The following is an 18,618-nucleotide window of genomic DNA, read 5'->3' on the forward strand; positions in this document are numbered from 1 at the left end:
ATCCTGGTAATGTCCTGGCCAATCAATGGAGCAGAAGGAGAACAGGAGAGACCAGGCCACTCCTCCACCATGATGTACAATTAAGCACCTACAGTGCCTTCAGAAAATATTAAACCAGATAACTTGACAGTTGGAAAAGATATCGGGACAATTGGAATAGATATCGGGACACCTTGCAATCACGATGCAACATGTGTCTACACATACAGACCGTACTTGCTACAAAGTTACAGAAAGCTAAACCAACAACCACACAAACTTAAATTGGATACATTCTAAACGCAGGTCCAACAAGGAAAAAACTTAGCTAGCTAGCTAGTATTGATTTGTTTTTGCAGAGACATATTTTTGGGGAGCATCTGGTGACCTAACATGGTGAGTGATGATCATGAATTTCTCCTGTCCACTCTGCCACTAAAGCTGCCACATGTTTCTAGTTTGACCAGCTGTATTCAGCAGCTGATATTTCTGAATTCGGTTGTCATATTGGCAGGTTTGCTAGCAACAAATGATTTAGCTAGCTTCTAGCCTAGTGTTTGATATGCAATGCAATCTCCTCGTAATTAACAGTCAGTGTTGACGAGTGTCCTGACGAGAAGGTCAACTTTTCTAGCTATGCCAGACATAAATTGGGCATTATGAGCTCATTGTTATGGATGTATCCAAATGAATGTCAATAGAAAACAGCTACTTTGCTGTTATTCTGGCTGCAGAGGTTGTGACTGTGTTAGCCATAGCTAGCAAGCAAGGGATAAGAAAAATACATATACATATATATATATATATATATATATATATATATATATATATATATATATATATATATATATATATATATATATATATATATTTTATATATATTTGCTACTGCTCGACTAAAATAAATCTTGGTCGACCAACAGCCTATCGACCAAACAATCGACCAGTCGAATAATTGGGGTCAATCCTACAGTGATAACACATTCATCTGTTGTTTAAATAAACAAAATATCTGACATTGTATTCCCACTTGAACTTTGCTGTGCTTTTAAAATGGTTGAAAGCATAGTGATAACACATTGGAAATTCAACAAACTTTTGGCTGTCTTTTTGAGTGGGTGAATATAAATTGTAATCTCATTGATCAACGTCTCAACCAAATATTTCCCAATGATCTACGTTGAAATGACGTGGTGTGGAATAAGAAGCTCTTCAGTAAAATCTTTATATTTATCAAACAACCTAGACTTCAGTGTACAGCCGAACACCAAGACAACCTGTGAACACTATCGCTGTACTGTACATGTCAAGCATCTCCCATGTCTAGACCAGACCCACTCCAGTGAAAGGTGAGGAGAGGAGACACTGCAGCCTCAGATCAAATATCCATGTAGTGGTCAGATGTTGATGTTCCTTCATAAATACACATGGGCACCCTCTGGCTGGGGCTGGGTAGGGCTAGAGGCTCAAGGGCCCGGCGGTGGAGGCAGCCTAGCTACTGATCCTCTGCCCAGGAGGAGAGGGCAGTGAAGGCATGGAGGGTAGGGATGAAAGGGTAGGTAGGAGCCATACACAAAGGGAAGAGTTGCTTCTGTACTCCACTCTCACATACACATCTGAAGGACATAATATGCCCCTGTGTGTGTGTGCGTGCGTGCGTTTGAGTCAGACCACCACAGGGATAGGGTGTCAGCTGACACATAGTGGCCCTGTCCTAACCTGGCACAAAGCATTCCCCACACTGTTACATCATCTACAGGACACACGGCAACCAGCATGGTCACTTAAACAGACCAATTATAGCTATTCCCCCCAAAAAAAAGAATAAACACTAAAATGTACAAATTAAAAATGACAACAATAGTACAAAAAAAAAGAGGGGAAAAAAAAGATAAAATAAAACATGGCTATCGCGGTATCTTGATCGTCAAGGATCAAGTGATGCAGAGTCCCTTCTACAGTCGGTATATCAATGCCAGGTTTATGGGTTCAAATACCATTGGGGCCACCAATTGAAACATTTATGCACACATGACTGTATGTCGCTTTGAACAAAAGTGTCTGCTAAATGGCATATATTATTTGGCAACTTGTCTGTCTGAGACTATATGCAGTAAAACTTCAGTTTACCCTGCCGACCTCAAATCCTCCTATGCCATTATAGAGAGTAGTAAGGTCCTCCTACCCTTCAGCCCGTTATGCCCTCAACTCATCACATGCGTACACACACACCCCTCCCCTGCCACACTCTCTTCCTACAGTTTGTCAGGCCTGTCTGTGTAGCTTGATTCAGTGGCATCAGTGTGGATGTACTAGAGAACCTCCATGACGAGGACATCTGCTGACAAATAGTCACTGTCCAATCACTCAGCCCGCCCTCATAATCACCCCACTGAACAAGCCATCACAGGGCCCATGACAGGAGCTTTCATGGACCACAGTGGGACATGACTGACTGCCCCCTGCACCAATGGGGGTGGGTGTTGGGCAGGAGCCAGCCCGCTGCCAGCAGAGAGGACACTGATTCATGACCAGACGGCACATTGGGGAGAGACGGGTTAGTGGTTAGGGAAATTAGCTGCAGAGTACACCAAGTACATGCACACACACATACAATTTCACCCCATCCTCCCTCAAACTGCAGGGAAAAGATATTGAACACTCCCAAGACTCAGATTAAGACTGCACAAGGGCAGGAGAGGGATAGTAGAGAGTATATGTGATATAAAAAACAATCTACATGTATATGAAGCGAATGACTCTATAGACCTATATATTTTTTAATTCAAAAGCCCCTTAGAGCCCTGGCTAGGTGATGAAAAGCCAGGCATTCTCAAATTGCTCCGTTAAGCACCCAAAAATGAACAAATAGAAAAAAAGAGCTTTTGACCAGAGCCCTATGGGCTTACCATATGGGCCCTGGTCACAAGTAGTGCAGTATAGGGAATAGGGTGCCATTTGGGATGCAGACATCAACTTGAGATACCACTAACTCCTTACTGCCGTTTTATACAGTGCCTATCATAAATATTCACCCCCTTGGATTTCTTCACATTTTATTGTGTTACAAAGTGGGATTAAAATGCATTTAATTGTCATTTTTTTGTCAACGATTTACACAAAATACTCTGATGTCAAAGTGGAAGAAAAATGCTAACATTTTTTAAAGATTAATGAGAAATAAAACACTAATATAACTTGATAAGTATTCACCCCCTGAGTCAAAACATGCTAGAAACACCTTTGGCGGTGATTTATAGGTAAGACTCTAAGAGATTTGCACACCTGGACTGTGCAATATTTTCAAAATTCTTCAAGCTCTGTCAAGCTGTTGGGGATTATGGCTAGAGGAGCAATGTTCAGGTCTTGCCATAGATATTTACATTGTGGCGCAGCCAAGCCGACAAGGAGGCACAGCGCCCCTCTTATTTGGGGAGAACCCTGGCATAGTGACCATATCTTGGTTTTAAACGCTTAAATGGGCACTTTCGATTTTGCAGTATTTCCTGGGACTCTCGGGATAAATATGAATTACTCCTGGTATTGAAACTTGGTAGAATAAAATATGAATCCCTAGTGAATACTTATGATAATCAACTGTACTCCTACACTTGTAGCACTTGTGTTGACACATCAACAGCATTTATGTTGGGAAGTTGAAACCAATATTGATACTCATATGGGGTATTTTAGCCAAAGCCACATTACATTACTTATCGGGAGCTCTGATCTCCTTCCGTATTTTATCAGTTTTATTGACAGGATAGTTAGAAGTACAGATTGGGAGACAGGTAATGGAGAGGGACACACAGAAGTTAAGGGCACAGACCGTCTCGAACCCCCGTCGCAAGGGGGCATGTGTGGTCCACATTACAGAACAGTCAACATTGACAGTGACACTTCAGTATACACTGAGTGTACAAAACATTAAGAACACCCCCCCCGCCCCCCTTTGCACTCAGAACAGCATCAATTCGTCGGAGCACGGACTCTACAAGGTGTCAAAAGCGCTCCACAAGGATGATGGCCCATGTTGTACTGCAATGCTTCCCAAGTTGACTGAATGACTTTTGGGTGGTGGACCTTTCTTGATACACACGGGAAACTGTTGAGCCTGACAACAAACCGGTGCACATGGCACCTACTCCCGTACCCCTTTCAAAGGCACAAATCTTTTGTCTTGCACATTCACCCTCTGAATGGCACACATACACAATCCATGTCTCAATTGTCTCAAGGCTTAAAAATCCTTCTTTAACCTTTCTCCTTCCCTTCCCCTCCTCCCCTTCCCATATACACTGATTGAAGTGGATTTAACACGTGACATCTATAAGGGATCAAAGCTTTCACCTGGATTCATTTTAATTTTATTTATTTCATCACATTCCCAGTGGGTCAGAAGTTTACATAAACTCAATTAGTATTTGGTAGCATTGGCTTTAAGTTGTTTAACTTGGGTCAAACGTTTCAGTTAGCCTTTCACAACCTTCCCACAATAAGTTGGGTGAATTTTGGCCCATTCCTCCTGACAGAGCTGGTGTAACTGAGTCAGGTTTGTAGGCCTACTTGCTCGCACACGCTTCTTCAGTTCTGCCCACAAATGTTCTATAGGATTGAGGTCAGGGCTTTGTGATGGCCACTCCAATACCTTGACTTTGTTGTTCTTAAGCCATTTTGCCACAACTTTGGAAGTATGCTTGGGGTCATTGTCCATTTGAAAGACCCATTTGCGACCAAGCTTTAACTTCCTGACTGATGCCTTGAGAATTTGCTTCAATATATCCACATAATTGTCCTCCCTCATGATGCCATCTATTTTATGAAGTGCACCAGTCCCCCCTGCAGCAAAGCACCCCCACAGCATGATGCTGCCACCCCAGTGATTCACGGTTGGGATGGTGTTCTTCGGCTTGCAAGCCAACACCTTTTCCCTCCAAAATTAACGATGGTCATTATGGCCAAACAGTTATAGTTTGTTTCATCAGACCAGAGGACATTTCTCCAAAAAGTACGATCTTTGTCCCCATGTGCAGCTGCAGACCGTAGTCTTGCTTTTTTATGGCGGTTTTGGAGCAGTGGCTTCTTCCTTGCTGAGCGGCCTTTCAGGTTATGTCGACTTATGACTTGTTTTACTGTGTATATAGATACTTTTGTACCTGTTTCCTCCAGCATCTTCATAAGGTCCTTTGCTGTTGTTCTGGGATTGATTAGCACTGTTTGCACCAAAGTACGTTCATCTTTAGGAGACAGAACGTGTCTCCTTCCTGAGCGGTATGACGGCTGCGTGGTCCCATGGTGTTTATACTTGTGTACTATTGTTTGTACAGATGAATGTGGTACCTTCAGGCGTTTGGAAATTGCTCCCAAGGATGAACCAGACTTGTGGAGGTCTACAAAAAATTTTCTGAGGTCTTGGCTGATTTCTTTGATTTTCCCATGATGTCAAGCAAAGAGGCACTGCGGTTGAAGGTATGTAAACTTCTGACTTCAACTGTATATGATCACACTGGTAATAGATCATTGGTTGTTTTACTTATTTGTATATGTTTTGTTATTTTTGATGTTTAAAAAAAAACATCAAATATACACTACCGTTCAAATGTTTGGGATCACATAGAAATGTCCCTGTTTTCAAAAGAAAAGCACTTTTTTTGTCCATTAAAATAACATCAAATTGATCAGAAATACAGTGTAGACATTGTTATTGTTGTAAATGGCTATTGTAGCTTGAAACAGTTTATTTTTTATGGAATATCTACATAGGTGTACAGAGGCCCATTATCAGCAAACATCAGTCCTGTGTTCCAATGGCACGATGTGTTTGCTAATCCAAGTTTATCATTTTAAAAGGCTAATTGATCATAAGAAAACCCTTTTGCAATTATGTTAGCACAGCTGAAAAATGTTGTGCTGATTAATGAAGCAATAAAACTGGCCTTCTTGAGACTAGTTGAGTATCTGGAGCATCAGCAATTGTGGGTTTGATTACAGGCTCAAAATGGCCAGAGACAAATAACTTTCTTCTGAAACTCGTCAGTCTATTATTGTTCTGAGAAATGAAGGTTATTCCATGCGAGAAATTGTCAAGAAACTGAAGATCTCGTACAACGCTGTGTACTACTCCCTTCACAGAACAGCGCAAACTGGCTCTAACCAGAATAGAAAGAGGAGTGGGAGGCCAATACATTAGAGTGTCTAGTTTGAGAAACAGATGCCTCACAGGTCCTCAACTGGCAGTTCATTAAATAGTATCCGCAAAACATCAGTCTCAACGTCAACAGTGAAGAGGCGACTCCGGGATGCTGACCTTCTAGGCAGAGTTGCAAAGAAAAAGCCATATCTCAGACTGGCCAATAAAAAGAAAATATTAAAAAAGATGGGCAAAATAACACAGACACTGGACAGAGGAAGATTGGAAAAAAGTGTTATGGACAGACAAATCGAAGTTTGAGGTGTTCGGATCACAAAGAAGAACATTTGTGAGACGCAGACCAAATGAAAAGATGCTGGAAAAGTGTTTGATGCCATCTGTCAAGCATGGTGGAGACAATGTGATGGTCTGGGGGTGCTTTGGTATTGGTAAAGTGGGAGATTTGTACATTGTAAAAGGGATCTTGAAGAAGGAAGGCTATCACTCCATTTTGAAACGCCATGCCATACCCTGTGGATGGCGCTTGATTGGAGCCAATTTCCTCCTACAACAGAACAATGACCCAAAGCACAGCTCAAACTATGCAATAACTATTTAGGGAAGAAGCAGTCAGCTGGTATTCTGTCTATAATGGAGTGGCCAGCATAGTCACCGGATCTCACCCCTATTGAGCTGTTGTGGCAGCAGCTTGATGGTAAGAAGTGCCCATCAAGCCAATCCAACTTGTGGGAGGTGCTTCAGGAAGCATGGGGTAAAATCTCTTCAGATTACCTCAACAAATTGACAACTAGAATGCCAAAGGTCTGCGAGGCTGTAATTGCTGCAAATGGAGGATTCTTTGTCGAAAGCAAAGTTTGAAGGACAGAATTATTATTATTTTTTTAAATCATTATTTCTAACCTTGTCAATGACTACATTTCCTATGCATTTTGCTATATTTCCTATTCAAACTCATTTCATGTTTGTTTTCATGGAAAACAAGGACATTTCTAAGTGACCCCAAACTTTTGAACGGTAGTATATATATATATATACACACACACATACATACATACATACATACATATAAATACATATCATTTTTTAAAATGTATTTTCCTTTATTAATTTCCAACCCCACCATCCCTCCCCTAATTGGAGTAAACTAGTGAACAACAACGCTTAGGACTCTACTTCCAGCTTATACATACTATATACATTGTATGGACACAGTCAATTTTACAATATTTATATTTTGTTTATTTTTACTCCTGAACTTCCTCAACCTCTCCGATCATTTTCATGATGTCCATCCGGTTTGCCTCTACATGCCATATCCCCCAAACTGTGCTCTTTCACAAAAGTTTTCAACCTATATACTTATTAATGACACAGTATGTTTTACATTAGCTATTTTGTTGTTATTAGTTGTAATTAGTCCCAACCTTCAGCTCCATTCAACCCCTCCCATCTACCTCTTAACACCATCCATATTGGATTTCTACTTGCCATTGTGACGAATACTGAGGACACGAAGAGGCAAGACGCAGACGCAGGAATCAACAATGTAAAGGTTTACTTAACACTGAGCAAAAGAACAACAAAGAGCGAGTACACGAACAATCACACACAACACAACACTGAACAGTCCAGGGCTATATAGGGGTGGTGATGAGATGATGAGGTGCAGGTGCGCTGGAGGTGAACAACGGCAGGAGACGTGACAGCCATATATTTCTCAACTGTACTGTGATGTTTCACAAAAGTTCTGAACCCTTCTATTCTCATTGTTTCTACAGATTGTAAATTGAAAATAAACATTTTTCTAAAAGTATTATATTATTATTGATCGATTGACTATGACTTTTTAGATCACCCAGTAGTGCTATCTGCAGGGTTAGCTCCAGGTAAATATTGCAATCCTTCAGCCATTCCTGGACCTGTGACCAAAAGCAAGCTACAAATGGACAGTACAAAAAACAAATGATCTAATGATTCTGTCTCTTCGCAGCAAAATATGCAGAGCTGGGAAGATAACATTCTATTGGTTGCAAGAATTTTGTACAATTTTTTTAATTGAAAAATTATATGTTTTGAATCCGGCGTCGTATTGCGTATCAGTTCATTAAACATTTGCCATGGAATCGGTAAGTCAAAAATATCTTCCCAACTATTTTGCAATCTATATGGGACGGCTGTCAATCCTTTGGTCCTTAAATGAAACTGGTATAAATTTTTATGTATCACAATTTTCTTTAACCAATTATGTTCTTTAATGCAGGGCAGACAAGTTCCTTACTTTTTCCCCCTTCCACTTTCCTCTTCCATTTTTGCAGTAATGCTGCAATTATTTGGTTGTAATTTTGGGTAGAGCAGACATTTCCATATGTTTTTGTGAGCTGCATGTGCGACATAACTCCACCAGTTCTACCTATGATATAATTTTATTCAAAAAATAATGTTTTCTTATCAATTAGTATATTTGAGTTTAACCACAATATTTGTTGCATTATTTGTTCTGTCGTTTCTGGAGGATTAAATTGAAATTGCACCCAACTTTTTATGGCTTGTTTTAGCAATAGTGATATTTGGGAGATGATTTCCTTTTCAAATAACTGACAGTGAGAAGTTGTAATCTGAATAAAGGGAAATAGGCAATTTTTTTGAACATGGGGTGAGACAATCTTACTAATTTGCTAGAGAACCAGTTTGTATTTAACCCTCCCGTTGTCCTAGGGTCAAAATGACCCGCCACTGTGTTGAACCAACTTTATTTAATTTTTATATTTTGGGGATCATTTGTGAGAAGGAGGCAGTGAGACTTTAAAGAAAGTATCACTGCCTCCTTCTCACAAATGATCAAAAAAATATAAAAATTAAATAAAGTTGGTTTAACACAGTGGCGGGTCATTTTGACCCTAGGACAACGGGAGGGTTAAGTATAACTTTTGTATGACTGAAGCTTTTAGTGATAGGTCTAATGCTTCAATATTCCATAATTTCTGTCCGCCAAATTCATATTCATTATATAGATAGGCCCATTTATTTTTGTCTGGCTTGCAATTCCAAATAAAATGGAATATTTTTTTCTGATATAATTTAAAAAACTGTTTGCTAGGTGCAGGCAAGACCATAATGTCACGACGTCCTCCCAAACTGCCTCCTCTCCTTGTTCGGGCAGGCTTCGGCGTTCGTCGTCACCGGCCTTCCTCGGATACCGCATAAACCACCTCAGGTGTGGAGATGGAGGGAGATCGCATTTCAGCTGTGCGTAATTGGCCGACTATAACCACGGTAAAGGAGGTGCAGCGCTTTATTGGCTTTGCCAACTACTATTGGAGGTTTATCCGGGGCTTTGGCAAGGTCGCAGCTCCCATCACATCTCTGTTGAAGGGTGGACCGTCCCGGCACTGCTGGTCTGCTGAGGCTGACATGGCATTCAGTAACCTGAGGGGTCTGTTCACCTCAGCCCCGGTACTGGCCCACCCCGATCCATCACTACTGTTCGTACTGGAGGTGGATAGGTCCAAGGTAGGGATAGGTTCTGTCCTATCTCAACGCTCGGGCATGCCACCCAAGCTCCGCCCCTGTTCCTTCTTCTCCAAGAAGCTCAGCCCAGCGGAGCAGAACTACGACGTTGGTGATCGGGAGCTGTTGGCTGTTGTCTGAGCCCTGACTGTGTGGAGGCACTAGCTTGAAGGGGCGAAACACCCTTTCCTCGTCTGGACGGACCACCGTAACCTGGAGTACATCCGGGCAACGAGGAGGCTGAACCCTCATCAGGCCAGGTGGGCCCTATTCTTCACCTGGTTTGATTTCACTCTATCATACATCCCGGGTACGAAGAACGTGAAGGCAGACGCACTGTCACAGCTGTACGACACAGAGGAGAGGCCAAGAGACAACACCCCCATACTCCCGCCTCCTGCATTTTGGCGCCGGTAGTATGGGCAATGGACGCGGATATAGAGCAGGCGTTACACACAGAGCCATCTCCACCTCAGTGTCCAGCTGGGCTGCAGTACGTGCCTGCTCTTGTCCGTGAACGTCTGATCTACTGGGCACACACGTCCCCCTCCTCTGGTCACCCAGGTGTCGGTCGTACAGTGCGCTGCCTGACCGGAAAGTACTTGTGGCCTACCTTGGCTAAGGACGTGAGGGTGTATGTCTCCTCCTGCTCGATGTGCGCCCAGAGTAAGGCACCTAGGCACCTACCAGAGGGTAAGTTACAGCCTTTACCAGTTCCTCAACGTCCTTGGTCTCACCTAAGTATTGATTTCCTTACTGATCTTCCCGTCTCTCAAGGTAACCCCACCATCCTGGTCGTTGTGGACCGCTTTTCAAAGGCCTGACGCCTCCTTCCTCTACCCGGTCTCCCCTTGGCCCTGCAGACTGCGGAGGCCCTGTTTACACACATCTTCCGGCACTACGGGGTACCAGAGGACATACAGTGAGGGAAAAAAGTATTTGATCCCCTGCTGATTTTGTAAGTTTGCTCACTGACAAAGACATGATCAGTCTATAATTTTAATGGTAGGTTTATTTGAACAGTGAGAGACAGAATAAGAACAAAAAAATCCAGAAAAACGCATGTCAAAAATGATATTAATTGATTTGCATTTTAAAGAGGGAAATAAGTATTTGACCCCTCTGCAAAATATTACTTAGTACTTGGTGATCACAGAGGTCAGACATTTCTTCTACCAGGTTTAAACACATCTCAGGAGGGATTTTGTTTCACTCCTCTTTGCAGATCTTCTCCAAGTCATTAAGGTTTTGAGACTGACGTTTAGCAACTCGAACTTTCAGCTGCCTCCACAGATTTACTAGGACCTGTGGTGCTTCTTCTTGAGCCACTCCTTTGTTGCCTTGGCCGAGTGTTTTGGGTCATTGTCATGCTGGAATACCCATCCACAACCCATTTTCAATGCCCTGGCTGAGGGAAGGAGGTTCTCACCCAAGATTTGATGGTACATGGCCCCGCCCATCGTCCCTTTGATGCGGTGAAGTTGTCCTGTCCCCTTAGCAGAAAAACACCCCACAAGCATAATGTTTCCACCTCCATGTTTGACGGTGGGGATGGTGTTCTTGGGGTCATAGGCAGCATTCCTCCTCCTCCAAACACGGCAAGTTGATTTGATGCCAAAAGAGGTCGATTTTGGTCTCATCTGACCACAACACTTTCACCCAGTTCTCCTCTGAATCATTCAGATGTTCATTGGTAGGGGGACCTTGCGGGCGCTGCAGGTTTCAGTCCTTCACGGCGTAGTGTGTTACCAATTGTTTTCTTGGTGACTATGGTCCCAGCTGCCTTAAGATCATTGACAAGATCCTCTCGTGTAGTTCTGGGCAGATTCCTCACAGTTCTCCTGATCACTGCAACTCCACGATGTGAGATCTTGCATGGAGCCCCAGTTCGAGGGAGATTGACAGTTATTTTCTGTTTCTTCCATTTGCGAATAATCGCACCAACTGTTGTCACCTTCTCACCAAGCTGCTTGGCGATGGTCTTGTAGCCCATTCCAGCCTTGTGTAGGTCTACAATCTTGTCCCTGACATCCTTGGAAAGCTCTTTGGTCGTGGCCATGGTGGAGAGTTTGGAATCTAATTGATTGATTGCTTCTGTGGACAGGTGTCTTTTATACAGGTAACAAGCTGAGATTAGGAGCACTCCCTTTAAGAGTGTACTCCTAATCTCAGCTCGTTACCTGTATAAAAGACACCTGGGAGCCAGAAATCTTTCTGATTGAGAGGGGGTCAAATACTTATTTACCTCATTAAAATGCAAATCAATTTATAAAAATTTTGACATGCGTTTTTCTGGATTTTTTTGTTGTTATTCTGTCTCTCACTGTTCAAATAAACCTACCATTAAAAGTATAGACTGATCATTTATTTGTCAGTGGGCAAACGTACAAAATCAGCAGGGGATCAAATACTTTTTTCTCTCACTGTAGTGTCTGACCGGGGTCCCCAGTTCACATCCAAGGTCTGGAAGGCGTCCATGGAATGTCTGGGGGTCTCGGTCAGCGTTACCTCTGGTGTCCACCCCGAGTCTACTGGGCAGGCGGAACGGGTGAATCAGGATGTGGGTAGGTTCATGCGATCCTACTGCCAGGAATGGCCGGGGGAGTGGTTGGTGTTCTTTCCATGGGCCGAATATGCCCAGAACTCTCTCCGTCACTCCTCCACTAACCTAACAACATTCCAATATGTTTTAGCTTACCAACCAGACCGAGGCTCCTGCAGTGGATGACTGGTTTCGGCGCGCAGAGGAGACGTGGAACGCTGTTAACGTCCACCTCCAATGCGCCGTGCGTCGTCAGAAGGCCAATGCTGACCGCCACCGCAGAGAGGCCCCGGTCTTCATCCCAGGTGATCGGGCCTTCAGTACCTCGTGGAGTGGGAGGGGTACGGTCCGGAGGAACGGTGCTGGGTCTCGGTGAGGGATATCCTCGATCCCTTCCTGTTGCGGGATTTCCACCGTCGCCATCCGGCTCGCCATGCTCCGCGTCCTCTTGGCCGTCCCCGAGGCCGGTGTCGGCCAGCAGCGCGTCAAGGGAGGGGTACTGTCAAGACTTCCTCCGAAGCTGCCTCCTCTCTTTGTTCGAGCATGCTTTGGCGTTCGTCTTCACCGGCCTTCTAGACACTGCCGCATTACATCTCATCATTCCATTTGTTTTGTCTTCTCTATTACACACACCTGGTTCATATCCCCTCATTAGTATGTGTATAAGTGTTCCCTCTGCCCCTTGTCCTTGTGGGTGATTGTTTAATGTGAGGAGAGTGTAGCTTGGTTGAGCTCCGTGTATTTTGTTTTGCCGGGGTATTATTTCCCCGTGTGCCTGTTTTGATCCAGTGTGCCTGTTTTGCGCACTGGACTGTTTGACACTATTCTGTGTAACTCTGTATTCCGGAATAAACTCTGTATTCTGTGATTTACCCTCCTGCGCCTGACTCCTTCAAATCACCCATCACACATAAGCAAATAGGTCAACTGGGATAATACTAAAGAGTTAATCAGGGTGATTTTTCCACAAATAGACAGGTATTTACCTTTCCATGGTAGCAAGATCTTATCTATTTTTGCTAACTTTCTATTACAATTTATTGGAGTGAGATCTGTTAGCATTATTGGCAGGATTCACCATGGTATGTAGTCAAAGTAAAGAGACAGAAGTTCCTATATCTGTTTACATTCATTCTGACATCTTGGGTAGACGAGGGTCGTAGGCTGAAAACTATAGGAAACTGACCTAGAAAGTGTGGATTTATTCAGCAGTCCCACTGTGTGGTACCGGCCGGTAGACGTTGTGTTGTTGTATGTCATTTGTTAGGTTGGTCCTAAGTCATTTGCGAGTTTTACCAGACTCGGCGGGGAGCAGAGTCTCTCTGGGGGGAGTGGGAAAGAACAGTAGTCTCTGTAGCTCAGCTGGTAGAGCACGCCGCTGGTAACGCCAAGGTAGTGGGTTCGATCCCCGGGACCACCCATACACAAATATGTATGCACGCATGACTATAAGTCACTTTGGATAAAAGTGTCTGCTAAATGGCATATTATTACTATTAAGAAGTGATTTGAAAGTGATCTGTGTGTATTGGCTTTGGCAATAAGTAAGGAGGTTGGTTTGTGCTCTATTGGGGTGGGTAATAGAGACCGATGCTGTAGCAATAAAAGAACGTTGGTTGTCAATACTGGTAATGTGTAGTGTCGACAACAGTGGTACTTGAGGGGTGACACTGGTAATAGGACAAAGGTATCACGTCCCGTGACCAAATTTTTCGGCACATATACCGTAACTACTCTACGGTGAAGTGGGTATCACTACCTCGGAAAACCTGTTAATAGAGGGTGTGTATTAGAGCCATGGGTGAGATATGCTATTGTGGTGTGACACAGTGCCATCAAGGAGAATTCACAAGCGTTTTGATATTGGCATTTTATCGACAGAAAGGTAAAACACATAAAGCTAAAATTAAAGATCTGCAGGGTCAGCTAGACCAGACGACTGACAAATTTGAGGCGACTAGGAATAGCAGAGAGGCACGTACACAAATTGGATGAACAATTTGTCCCCAAAAACTGTAACAATTTACAGTTACCCTCCAAAAGTATCAGAACACCTGTGGAGGAGTATATTACCTAGCCATCCCTCCGCCGTTCGCCCTGGGATATCATGTATACAGATATACAGTGCATTGGAAAAGTATTCAGACCCCTTTTACCACATTTTGTTATGTTACAGCCTTATTCTAAAACGGATTAAATACATCAATCTACAGATAATACCCCATAATGACAAAGCAAAAACAGGTTTTTTGAAATTTTTGCAAATGTTTTAAAAATAAAAAACAGATACCTTATTTATATAAATATTCAGAACCTTTGCTATGAGACTCGAAATTGAGCTTTGGTGCATCCTGTTTCCATGGATCATCCTTGATGTTTCTACAACTTGATTGGAGTCCACCTGTGGTAAATTCAATTGATTGGACATGATTTGGAAAGGCACACACCTGTCTATATAAGGTCCCACAGTTGACAATGCATGTCAGAGCAAAAAACAAGCCATGAGGTCAAAGAAATTGTCCATAGAGCTCCGAGACAGGATTGTGTCGAGGCACAGATCTTGGGAAGGGTACCAAAAAATGTCTGCAGCATTGAAGGTCCCCAAAAACACAGTGGCCTCCATCATTCTTAACTGGAAGAAGTTTGGAACCACCAAGACTCTTCCTAGAGCTGTCCGCTCTGACAAACTGAGCAATCGGAGGAGAAGGGTGTTGGTCAAGGAGGTGACCAAGAACACGATGGTCACTCTGACAGAGCTCCAGAGTTCCTCTGTGGAGATGGGAGAACCTTCCAGAAGGACAACCATCTCTGCAGCACTCCACCAATCAGGCCTTTATGGTAGAGTGGCCAGACGGAAGCCACTCCTCAGTAAAAGGCACATGACAGCCCGCTTGGAGTTTGCCAAAAGACACCTAAAGACTCTCAGACCATGAGAAACAAGATTGGCCTGAACTCTTTGGCCTGAATGCCAAGCGTCATGTCTGGAGGAAACCTGGCACCATCCCTACGGTGAAGCATGGTGGTGGCAGCATCATGCTGTGGGGATGTTATTCAGCGGCAGGGACTGGGAGACTAGTCAGGATCGAGGGAAAGATGAACGGCGCAAAGTACAGAGAGATCCTGTGTATGGCGTAGTAGTGCTGTCGTGTATTCTGTTGTGTCCTCATGTAAATAGCCAGTTTTTTTGTATTTATTTCTCTATCTCACTTTCTATCCTTTAACTATATATATTTCCTGCAACCCGCCTCACCCAATGTGGAACGGATTCTATTATTTCTTTATTTTTATCAATGACCTACGGCTGAAACTAGCCAGCTAGCCAGCTAACTAGCTACTCGCTATTAGCCACCGTTAGCGGTCTTCACCACTGTCCGTGGCCTGCACTACCTACCAGCCAGCTCTAGCCTGGACAATTATCGGCCAGTCTGCACGGCGTGCTATCGACCCAGAGCATATTGGATTTTCTGCTGGAATCACTGAATCACTGGACCTTAACACCGGACCATCGCAACCGAATGGCTGTTGTTGGGTATTTGTAACTGTCCCGACGTACCAGTTAGCCTTGAGCTAGCCTCGAGCCAGGCCCATCTCCCGGCTATCTACCTCTCTGTCAACCGGACGGGACCTCCTAGTTTCGACACGGAGCCCCGCCGATCCATCACGACTGGTCTGCCGACGTAATCGTCAGATGTGGTTTCAACAGGCTTCCCTTTGCGACGACCATGAAGATCCATCTGCTAGCCACGACCCGTTAGCACGCGCAATCAACAGCCGTGCCTCCTGCTCGCCTGTGCTTTAGCAGCCTACGAACTGCTCCCGGAATTACTTAGTGCTGTTCAATGGACCTTATGATCACTCAGCTACACAGCTAATGCCCGCTGGACTGTTCCTTTACACGGTACCCCATCCTGTTTATCTGTTTAGCCTCAGCCCAAACCTTCGTCGCCATTACCAGTTGTTGTCTTAGCCCTATCGAATAACACCTGTGATTGCGTTAAGCCTCTCTCCCATGTCAATATGCCTAGCCTATTGCTGTTTGGGTTAGTTGTTATTATACAATTTCACTGTAGAGCCCTAAGTTCCGCTCAACCAGCCTCAGAGAGCTCCTTTGTCCCACCCCCCATACACACGGAGACCGGCTCAATCGGTATCTCCAGTGATGCTATCTCTTTCATAGTTACCCAATGCTTACGTGTACCTCCACTATACTCATATTCTTCCATATCCTTGTCTGTACATAATGCCCTGAATCTATTCTACAACGCCCGAAAATCTGCCCCTTTTATTCTCTGTACCCAACGCACTAGAAGACCAGTTCTTAAAGCCTTTCGCAGTATCTTTATTCTATTCCTCTTATGTTCCTCTGGTGATGTAGAGGTTAACCCAGGCCCTGTAGCCCCCAGTATCACTCCTACCCCCCAGGCACTATCATTTGTTGACTTCTCTAACCGTAAAAGCCTTGGTTTCTTGCATGTTAACATCAGAACCCTCCACCCCAACTTTGAGTTATTCACTGCGTTAGCACACTCTGTCAACCCTGATGTTATAGCAGTGTCTGAATCTTGGCTTAGGAAGGCCACCAAAAATGCAGAAATGTCCATCCCGAACTACAACATTTTCAGTCTAGATAGAACTGCCAAAGGGGGCGGAGTTGCAATCTACTGTAGAGATCGCCTGCAGAGCTCTATCACACAATCCAGGTCTGTGCCCAAACAGTTTGAGCTTCTACTTCTAAAAATCTACCTTTCCAGAAATAAGTATTTCACTGTTGCCGCTTGCTACAGACCCCCCTCAGCCCCCAGTTGTGCCCTGGACACCATATGTGAATTGCTTGCCCCCCATCTATTCTCAGAGTTCGTACTGCTTGGTGACCTAAACTGGGATATGCTTAACACCCCGGCCGTCCAAAAATCTAAACTAGATGCCCTCAATCTCACACAAATGATCAAGGAACCTACCAGGTACAACCCTAAATCCGTAAACATGGGCACACTCATAGATATCATCCTGACTAATTTACCCTCTAAATACACTTCTGCTGTCTTCAACCAGGATCTCAGCAATCACTGCCTCATTGCCTGCGTCCGTAATGGGTCCTCGGTCAAACGACCATCCCTCATCACTGTCAAACACTCCCTAAAACACTTCAGCGAGCAGGCCTTTCTAATTGACCTGGCCCGGGTATCCTGGATGGATATTGACCTCATTCCGTCAGTAGAGGATGCCTGGATGTTCTTCAAAAGTGCTTTCCTCTCCATCATAAATAAGCATGCCCCATTCAAAACATTCAGAACTAAGAACAGATATAGCCCCTGGTTCACCCCAGACTTGACTGCCCTTGACCAGCACAAAAACATCCTGTGGCGTACTGCATTAGCATCGAACAGCCCCCGCGATATGCAACTTTTCAGGGAAGTCAGGAACCAATATACACAATCAGTTAGGAAAGCAAAGGCTAGCTTTTTCAAACAGAAATTTGCATCCTGTAGCACTAACTCCAAAAAGTTTTGGGACACTGTAAAGTCCATGGAGAATAAGAGCACCTCCTCCCAGCTAACCACTGCACTGAGGATAGGAAACACTGTCACCACTGATAAATCTACGATAATCGAGAATTTCAATAAGCATTTTGCTACGGCTGGCCATGCTTTACACCCCTACCCCGGCCACCAGCTCTGCACCCTCCGCTGCAACTTGCCCATGCAATGACTCTGTCAATCACCGCATTCTTATTGGCAGACTAAATAGCCTTGGTTTCTCAAATGACTGCCTCGCCTGGTTTACCAACTACTTCTCAGATAGAGTTCAATGTGTCAAATCGGAGGGCCTGTTGTCTTGACCTCTAGGCAGTCTCTATGGGGGTGCCACAGGGTTCAATTCTCGGGCAGACTATTCTCTGTGTATGTCAATGATGTTGCTCTTGCTGCTGGTGACTCTCAGATCCACCTCTACGCAGACGACACCATTTTGTATAGATCTGGCCCTTCATTGGATACTGTGTTAACAAACCTCCAAACAAGCTTCAATGCCATACAACACTCCTTCCGTGGCCTCCAACTGCTCTTAAACACTAGTAAAACTAAATGCATGCTCTTCAATCGAACGCTGCTTGCGCCCGCCCGACTAGAATCACTACTCCCGGCGGGTCTGACTTAGAATATGTGGACAACTACAAATACCTAGATGTCTGGTTAGACCGTAAACTCTCCTTCCAGACTCACATTAAGCATCTCCAACCCAAAGCTTCCAACCCAAATTAGCTTCTTATTTCACAACAAACCCTCCTTCACTCATGCTGCTAAACATGCCCTCGTAAACTGACTATCCTACCGATCCTTGACTTCGGCGATGTCATTTACAAAATAGCTTCCAACACTCTACTCAGCAAATTGGATGTAGTCTATCACAGTGCCATCCGTTTTGTCACCAAAGCCCCATA

At 44.1% G+C, this 18,618-nt stretch overlaps 1 protein-coding gene across 1 annotated transcript in view; it reads right to left on the minus strand.

Annotated features, from left to right (window-relative positions):
• The window catches only part of LOC121553231 (cadherin-23-like), a 511,998-nt gene that overhangs the window by 424,286 nt on the left and 69,094 nt on the right, over positions 1-18,618 (minus strand). The gene's annotated exons all lie outside the window — the stretch shown is intronic.

Source organism: Coregonus clupeaformis, chromosome 37 (assembly GCF_020615455.1).
Source record: "Coregonus clupeaformis isolate EN_2021a chromosome 37, ASM2061545v1, whole genome shotgun sequence".
NCBI classification, from domain to species: domain Eukaryota; kingdom Metazoa; phylum Chordata; class Actinopteri; order Salmoniformes; family Salmonidae; genus Coregonus; species Coregonus clupeaformis.